The sequence below is a fragment of the Pituophis catenifer genome, unplaced genomic scaffold (assembly GCF_029215685.1).
Source record: "Pituophis catenifer annectens isolate HBS135680 unplaced genomic scaffold, rPitCat1.0.hap2 SCAF_3, whole genome shotgun sequence".
Classification (NCBI taxonomy): Eukaryota; Metazoa; Chordata; class Lepidosauria; order Squamata; family Colubridae; genus Pituophis; species Pituophis catenifer.
The window spans coordinates 178,083,113-178,092,954 of NW_027256883.1; positions in this window are offsets into that span (position 1 = coordinate 178,083,113).

Genomic DNA, 9,842 nt, shown 5'->3' on the forward strand with positions numbered 1-9,842 from the left:
AGATACAATCACTGAAATTATGCCAAGGAAATTATACAGCTATGTGTCTCACTCTATAATATCAGGTACATCTATTCAGATTTTTAAATCCAACTGTTATTCAGATTCACATGAGATAGCTGTTTATTTACCTGATTTCTTTTCCACCTACTGCTTAATGGATGCAAATAGAGGGTCATTAAGTGACATTTAATGTTAACCCTACTGATATTTGGGTCTATTGAGAAGAAATCACCTGGCTACCATAGGTGTATTTTTCAACATCAAAGGTTCAGCAGTTAATTTTATGGGATTATCTGGAGGGTGTCTTATAAATTATAGATACTTAACCTTTCTGCATTTAGTGATAGTTTCAGGCTCACCAGATCTTCAAGGGAGGTAGAGCCTGGACGTTTACTGTGGTAATTCCATTTTTATCATAGATATATTAAGGGGATGGGGGTATTATAAAACTGAGGAAAGATAGGCAGTATAGCTTAGGCTAGACAAGTAGATTTGAAAACATCATATCTGTGGCAACTCAGTGTCTAACACTGCATGCAGTTCTAATTTTTTATTCCATTGCTCTTCATGCATTTTTAAATGGCAAACTATCTTTGTTCTAGCAAAACTAAGTAACAATTTCATGTATAATAAAAGACTATAGAATATATAAGTTGGATGAAAATTCAGCTGTTGGGTTTAAATAACTAAAGCCAAATTCAACATTCAACTATGCTCTCAAAGCTAAAAAATATAGATGGCATTTATAATTGGAGGGGTTGAAAAATGTTCCCAAATAATATAAATAAAATTATAAACACAATATACGATAAGTATGTGTTAGCTAGAAGAATTTTCGGAAGAATCCCCTATACATGTACATAAATGTATATAAGTACATTTACATATATGCATCCAAAAAAATTATTTTATTGTATTGATACACCACCCCTCTCACTATCTAAGTGACTCTGGGCAGTTTACAGCTATAGCTATATGAATCCCCAGTTCACTGCTTGTTCACGTTCACACACACACACACACACACACCAATATGGGGGAATGGAAAACAGAATCTGGAGAACGGGGGTGTAGTATTTCCAAATCAGGATAATATAAGAAATTAAAGGTTTAAAAAATATCATTGCCACATAGATCAATGCATGTATTATGCTGCTCTAACATTTATTTTTCCCTCTCTTTTTTATTTTATTTTATTTTTTTAGGGATTGCATGAGACTACATTTGTACTTGAGTTACACAGCAGGGTCCCCTGTCATTCTGGAAGAAATACCAAGTAGTTCTTGACTTACAATCTCAAGTGAGATCGGAATTTCTGTTGTAAGTCATTGGGGTCCTAAATCAAGTCAGACCCAATTTTACAATAATTTCAGGGTGGTTATTAAGTGAATCATGCAATTGTTAAGTGAACCACAAAGTCATTAAAGAAATCCAGCTTCCCCAATGGGCTTTCTTTGCCAGAAATTGGCAAAAAAGTTCAAAACTCATGATCATGTGACTGCAGCATGATATTACTAGTCATGATTATCAAACTCCTCATTTGCAATCAAGTGATCACAGGGATGGTGTGATATCATAAGTGCAAGTACAGGTCATTAGTCACTTGTTCTAATGCACAGGTGTCAAACTTGCAGTGTCACGTTGCTGTCAACTGATGTTTCACGATGGTTTTTCCCTTCTTGGAGCTGGGGGGGGAGGGTGGCCTGCACATGACACATCCAACCCACGGGCCAACAGTTTGACACCCCTGTTCTAACGCCATCATAACTTTGGACCATTAAACAAATGGTAGTAAATTAAGAATTACCTGTAACACGTTTTTTTAATTAAACCAGAGGGAAAGAGAAAGAGATATGTTTATGGCATTGTGAACTGATTATGTGGTACATAATCAACAATGTTCAGATAGAAAACTATAATGGTATAAGCACAAACTGTAACTAAGATATATGTGTAACTGCTGTCTGCAGCTGTATCCCAAATTCTTGAGGGAAACTTTATGGCATCTCTCTCTGAGATAGATGATGTTCCCTCCAAACTCTGTCTGTGGACTTTCTGCAATCATCTAGATGTCCAATCATTTAGAACAGATACTTGGAGTAATATCACATGAAAGGTATATTCCCATCAGGGGTGAAATTAAAAAATTTCCCCTACTGGTTCTGTGGGCGTGGCTTGTTGGGGGGAGGTCATGTGACTGGGTGGATATGGCCAACTTGACATCACTCACATCAAGGGGCTCCTCACCAGGCCCTCCCCTTCCAGCCACTCCTTGTCGCGAATGGCAGGAAAATGGGGAGGGGAATATTCCTGCCTACCATCCTTCCCTCAGTCTGCGCTGAGTTTGAGGAATGAATGACAGACAGGAAAATCCTCTTCCCATTTTCCTGCCTTTTACAAAAATGGCTCCATTCCAGCTGCTCCCCCCCCCCGTCCCCCTCCTTCCTGGGGACTACCTTAAAAGGGACAGGTCAGTGGTGGATTCCTCCCGGTTCGGCCTGGTTCCGCCAAGCTGGTAGCCGTGACAATATGAACTGCTGCTCCCTTTATGGTTCCCTCCTGGCCCCCTTCCTCCTGGGGACTACCTTAAAGGGACAGGATGCAGCAGCTGTGTTCTGAATGGAGGGAGAAAAGTTAGCATTTTCTCCCTCCATTCAGAATGGGGATGCTGCTCCCTTTATGGTTCCCTCCCGGGGATTACTTTAAAGGGACAGGCTGCAACAGCTCCATTCTGAATGGAGGGAGAAAAGTTAGCATCCTTTCTGCTGCATTTAACATTGAATTCTGTGGAATATTGAGTGGCTGGAAGAGGTTTGCCCGAAGTGGTAGGATTTCACCCCTGGTTCCCATGAGTTAGTCCAGAGTGTTGGCTGACATGCCAGGGACCACATACTTGTAGGGAGTCAACGGAGGGGTGAAGAAAAAAGGAGTTAGCAAAAATGAAGACAAATCTACCAATGAATAAGTACTGTGACTCAGGTTCTGATTGTTCCTTTGTCTACTTTTAACAATCAGGGGATCTTTAATCAGTTGCCCAAGGATTTAAAAAAGAAGATAATTCACATTCACAAAGGTCAGGCTATTAAAAAGTCTCTTAATCTTTTCAGCCAGAAATTTCATATATGAGACAAATTAAAAAATATGTTTGAGGAATTGTTAAAGTCAAGGCAAGATCTGGAAAACGGAGAAAAATGTCCACTATACTTCAAGTCTGCAAAACAGAACCAATCAATCACTCTAAAGCACCTGCTAATTTTTTTTGCTGAGGGTGGAATCGTCATTTACCCTACACCAAACTGGCTCTCCGTGGCACTATAAACATATAACAAATATGATTATACTCAGCTGTGCTACTGTGTGATACACACTATAAATATGAATAAAATCTATCTGAATTCTCATCAATTTTCTGTTTGCTGTGGAAAGAAATAAGAGTTGACCACAAATTCCTGGAGTTCTGCAGCTTCTCGAGGAAGAATGATATATATTCAGTTTATGAAAACTTCATGATTTTCCATAGTTCAGTCTATTCAATATTCTTCTCAGATAACATCTGTGACAAAATAATGCAGCAAAAAATAAAGTCTAAAACATTTATGTTTTTCTTTTAAAAAATCCAAGCATGCTATGTTAAAATGAAGGAGATGGCCAATGAGATGAATGCATGATATTCCTAGAAACTCTCCATTTACTGGGACATGTTTAAAATTAAACATTAAACAATCAGTCCCAATCCCAACTGTGGTCACTAAACTTTAAAAAATGAAAACCTGACAATAAGGATATTATAATTAAATGCATTTTCCCCCTAAATGTTTAATTTTAAAAACCTTACAAATATTTCCCACTTACAGTATCTTCTCTGAGGAGAAAAATTGTGAAATGGCACAGAATAATACTGATCTGCACAATCCCAGTCATAAAAATGTTCCAATTCCAACCCTGAGTACCTCCAATTAAATAAAAGGGAAGCAGGAAAGCCTGAAAAATCTGGAATTAAAAATGTAAAATGGTTAAATTAGCCAGTGGCATCAAAATGGTTATAGCAAAGAGTAATTCTGAAGGAATCCAAAAGGATCTTTCCAAAGTGGAAGAATGGGTATTGAAGTGGCAAAAAAGAATCTGTACCTATTGAATTTCTGCTTTGTATATACCAGTTAACTATAAAGAGGCTGTCAGAAAAATATTGCTGATTTTCCCCATCAATGATGTGTCAACAGTGACTCTGGAGCAAGTAACATGTGTACTAGATGGCCAACAGGGAACAGAAGATGTGCTGGTTATTTGCTGAAAAGAAGAATCCAATAGGAACAACTTGTTTCCCTGCTGGAATCCATCTTTTTTTTTAATGAGCAAAGCTGTATAAGAAATTATTAAAATATTGCTATTAAATTTTAATTTTAGCAGCTAAGGGAGCAGTGTAACAGAAGTAAATGCCAGGCATGTGCTGAAGTTCTAGCAATGAGCAAAACATATAACTTTCCAATCCAGCATTCATGTATCATTCTTTAGAAATTCAACAATGTATTTGTATAACCCAACGGAATTATTTGCAGGATAGGATTCCTATAACAGAGGGTATAATAAGAAAGATGGGAATAAATGGGAGCAGCAGATTCACACCAAGATCTAAGCTCCACGTATTGCTTCCATCTTTTGCCTATTAAGGATGTAAAACTGGACACTGTAAAAAGATAGTCTGGAGTACCAAGTTTAATGTTGAATTTATATTTTACTGACAAAGAAATAAAGGGCGATCTGTTTCAAGCTATTTAGCTCTCGTCATCTAAATTCAACACAAAAATAGATTGTCGCGAAAGCGACTCCCTGCGAAGGCTCCTGGATTGGGTCTGAAAGGCAAAACCGGAAACAGTATGTTCCGGCCCATATTTGGGTAGACCAGGTTGCCCTTATAGACGTGTTTCACCAGAAAAACACTTTACCAAATTCAATATTTCTGGGAGTCTGCTTCAATTTCAGGGACTTTAGACTCAGATCAGGGACACTATTTTGTTCGATAATCATAGCACTTTCATGGGTAGTACCAGCATGCTGATATGATAAGATTTCCACAAGCAGCTTTCAATTCTTGAGTCAGATGTTGATCACTGCTGAAGCAAAAGTTAAAGCACTTTGTATGTATTGGAGGCTGATGGGGGTCAGAGTCATTATAAGAACCAAGAGAATTCACTTCTGATGAAATCTTTCCTATTTCTACCTGCTGAACTCATCACTAGAGATTAGGAAGCATGTGGTTTCATTTTTATCCTTTTGGTATACTTGGGCTGTGCTCGTTATGTATGAACCAAGACTATAATGAGATAACTGACATTGACATTAAACATTTATTTGCAACCATAGGTTTTTAGCTAAATTCATATAAAATTACAATAATTAGTTCAACACATCCCTTCTAATATTTGAAGTACTATTTGTCAGCAAGTGCTTTAGTATCTTCCTTGAAGCTATTGCAAACAGTGAAACTTGTTTCATTACGTTCATCTTCATCAGACAGCAGAAACTATTTTTTTTCTTCTAAGCTAGACTCCTCCAGTTGGTTTAACAAGGGCGTAATGAATCTAGCTCTAGTTTCTTGATAACATCTGCAATGTAATAAGTAATGGGTCAAATCTTCCACCTATAAATTATTACAAATGCCTAAATGGTGTTACAGTTAATAATCTTTTATATCTTCCCACCAAATAGCCTGTTGGCATTGTTTGAAAGCGAAGTTCTATAAAAGCTTGTCTCAGGGAATGAGATGTAAGACACTGTAAAAAATGACACCCCTGGTCCTTCTTTAAAATATTGATACCACTTAGCCAATTTAAGCTGAAGTTGCTCTCCATCTTCTTTAAAATCTTTAAAAAATAAGTAGTCCCTCAGTAGTGTATGATGATTTATGTCACTCAATGGTTCCTGACCTAGGGAGAATTATGAGAGTAATTTTAGACACAAATTCATCCATCTATTACTGTTAAATTGTTTGTGGAGGCATTGTTTTGCCAAATATGTATTGGGCATGAGAACTTGTCTCCTATAATATAACATTATTACTCTCTTAACTCTTATATTTATTGATGGAAAGCCCACTTCTAATCTCAACATTGCTGTTAGTATACCTGAGGGTAAGGCTAAGGTTGATTTTATGAATTTATTCTGGACCATTTCTGATTCTTCCAGATTACTTAAACCTCAAAGCCCCATATTTCAACTATGATATTGTTTTCTCCAGAAAGATCTTAAGCACAGGCACTAATAACTGTTCTCCTTTTGGTAGAAAGATCAAATAACTCTCATTGATCTCATGGCCATTGTTCTTGTTGATGATATATATGCTTTCCATAGTAGTGTTTTAGTAAACTGGATGCCCAAATACTTAAATGACTTCACTTGCTGCCAACGAGATTTTCAATCATCCAGGTCATGGTTGTCCCAAAGTGCTTTTTCCAAAAGTCAACTGGACTTTCACGCAAGTACAGATAAACCAAAGCAGCTCCTTAACAGAGCAGATAAAAATTACAAAAAGTTTCTGCCAGGCCAAAGAAGTTTCTGGGATGAGAAGCAAAAAGTTTTCAAAGAAAAAAAACCAAGAAAGCCCAGTTGCCTTTTAGGTCCAGTTGCCTTTTAGAAAAAGCACCTTTGAAACGACCCCACTTGTTCAAATTCCTTACCATCTAGGGTCCATCTAGTTCTCTTGGGTCTTTTAGCAAATCTTAGTTTCAGAACAATTTATCTGTAAGTAAAAAAGTGTATCTAGAAAAAGTGCCAAATTCTGACATTTGAATAGATTATTTCCATTCCAATTAATATTGTCAACATGAGTACCATGTCATTTGCATACAATATTATAGGGACTTTTCTTCTTCCAGTTGATGGGATATAAATGGAAGGATTATTAAGCTCTTCTACAACATTGCTTATATAAAAATTAAACAGAAAAGGGGCCAGTATACAGCCCTGGCATACACTTTTTGTAATTTTTATCGGCTTTGTTAGGGAGCTGCTTTGGCTTATTTGTACTTCCGTGTAAGTGTCTTCATATTATCTATCTATCTATCTATCTATCTATCTATCTATCTATCTATCTTAGTTAAAGTAATTCGTTCTGCATTGATTTTGAAGATCCATTTGAGGCCATTTTGAGAGTCCATTTATTGATTTGTGAATCAGATACTGTAAATATCTATTGATCTACAGTACCATGTCCTTTCTGATGCCTGTTTGTTCTTCTGCTAATCTGCCTAGTATCCTCTCAATGAATCAACCTGTTTAAAACATACCTTCTATATAGCTTGCACCCTATGTCAATTATAGGGCAAAAGTTAGGTTTGTGAAATCTCCCTTTTTAAATATTGAGATTACCACACTGTTTCTCCAGCCCACAGGATTTTGCCAAATGGCATTGATATAAATAAACATGGAAGTTAGCATAGCTGACAGGCAATGCCTTAAACATTTCTGGTGGTAACATATCCTGTCCTGGGAGCTTTGCCAGCTGTCTGTTATGAAATTATTCTTTTAGCTTTGCAGCACTTACTGGGGGCAATTTTAATGATGATTTTAATAAATCTGTACCCATTAACTGTTGGTACAGTTTGGTATTTCCTCATTTTTAAAATGAATAAGCTCATAAAAGTTATTTAGAAGTAATTATTTGAATGCACTAGATTAGATATTGCAGGCTTTTATGATTGCATAAGAGAAAGCAAAATAAAACTGCAATCCATTCCCAGTCAATTACACAATGATCTGAAGAATTAATTCCTGTTCATTTATATGAAGAAGCATTTTAACATTGAGAATCTCATTTGAAGAACTATTTGTAAATTTGGACTGCATGGATTCGTTTATGCAATGAATCCCTTTTTAAATAAATAATCTGATTTAAAGTCTGCTTTGGTTTAGTATATCATATATGTTTGTGCACTTTCTTTTTCTTCCTTTTTTACATAAAATGAAAAACAAGGCTAAATAGCAGGTGTTAGAACCTGTTCACAGATGATGCTGAAAGATAAAAAATTATTATGTAGAAATTTCATCTATTGTCCCTCACATGATATATACATAAATTCACACACAATCTCCATTCAGAGTAAACTATAGCATATAGCACCATCTGGTGTGTATTATCACCAATACAGTCTGCATTCTGATTAGTAGGAGATAGACTTCTGAGGAAACAGAATTACTGGTATTGGCATTTAAAGTTCAACAGATTACAAAATCAGAAAACCCACTCAGTGATATTTTCCAGAAGTAGCCATATACTGTACATAAGATATAGTTATATTACAACCTAAATTGTTAAATAGTTTTCCCTTCTTTATATATTATTTAAATGTTTCTTTGTGTATCAGGTTAGGCTAACAGAGTTGAAAGACAGTGACTGAATATTATTCCAAGTGAAATGAAATGAAATGTTTTGCTGATAATGTATATTAGTGAACACAAAGAATTACAAATTATTTTATAACATTAGTGTTGGCCTAATAATACCTAATAAATAGCTAAACCATGAGAAAAGGAGATCACATTAGGCACTATAAGCTAATTCTCCAGAATCTTTTTTCTTCCTGATGGTATACTTTTATAAAACTTTTAAAACTATTTTAATTCTTGAATAAGGAACCCATACATTGATACCAAACTTTTTTTCCTAATTAAGTAAAAATGCAACCGTCCATATTTATTGTAAGAAAGTTGAAGCGATCTATAGGTAGCTAGAAATAAAGGCACTGACCTCAGCTCTCGATATTGTAGATAAATGTGCTTAGAACATATGCGTTTACAAAAAAAAGAAGTTCTCATCCTTAACCTTTAAATAACAGGAGGCCTTAAGCTTCATGATCTAAACCAATGTTTTTTAATCTTGTCAGCTTCTAGATGTGTAGATTTCAACTCCCAGAATTCCTCCGTCAGCATGACTATTGCGAAGAACTCTAGGAATGAAGTCGACTCATGTTGAAGTTGATCAGGCTTGGAAATATTGCTGTAAACAAAAAGTAAAGTTTGCTAAAACATTTATCTACTAAATAAAGTTAATGAAAAGCTTAATCAAAATATTAGAACAGAGAAAAATATCTTCTACCTAATGTGTCAGGTGCTAAAGACCAGATCCACACATGAAAGTCCAGTTTAATTGATTTATTGCTACATGATCTATGCACAGGAATCTTCTCAAGTAGAGTTAAATAAGGCTTAACACCAATCAAGGGAGGGCTGGACTTTGTTTGTTTGTGGCTATATAACAACTCTAAACTGATCCCTCTTTTTACCTCTCCTCTTGGCTCTGCCAGGCCTTATCCTACATAATGATTCATTAAGGATTTTTCTAATTAAAAAGGAATCTGGAAGTAGCAAAAGTCTGTAACATTTCCAAGTCAGAAACATTCCTGGATTCATTTTCTTTCCAGCCAAAGATAGTTAAGGAAAAGAAAACTACAATGCCTTCTGCAAAACAGTGATGGAAGAGAAGAAATAAGAGAGATTGAAGTGATTCAGCCTCATCCATCACTAACTTACAACAGGTACAGAGATTTATGTGGAACATCCTTCACTGTACAGCAACCTCCATTTACAACAAGAGGTATCAACAGCAGAACTTGCAGCAAAAGTCAGCTCTTTTTTAATTCTATTTTCCATTAAAATATTGAAACATTTTCAGAAGGAAAGAGTAAAACAGAATAGAAGAAAACTTGGTAAAACAGGAAGGAAGAAACACTGAAACCAAAAATAGGTAGAATTAATGGCTGCAGTTACCAACATAAAGAGATAATGTGACAACAGGAGTAGAGCCCCTAAAGTCAGCAATTCGCTCGGTATTTCCACCTTCTGGG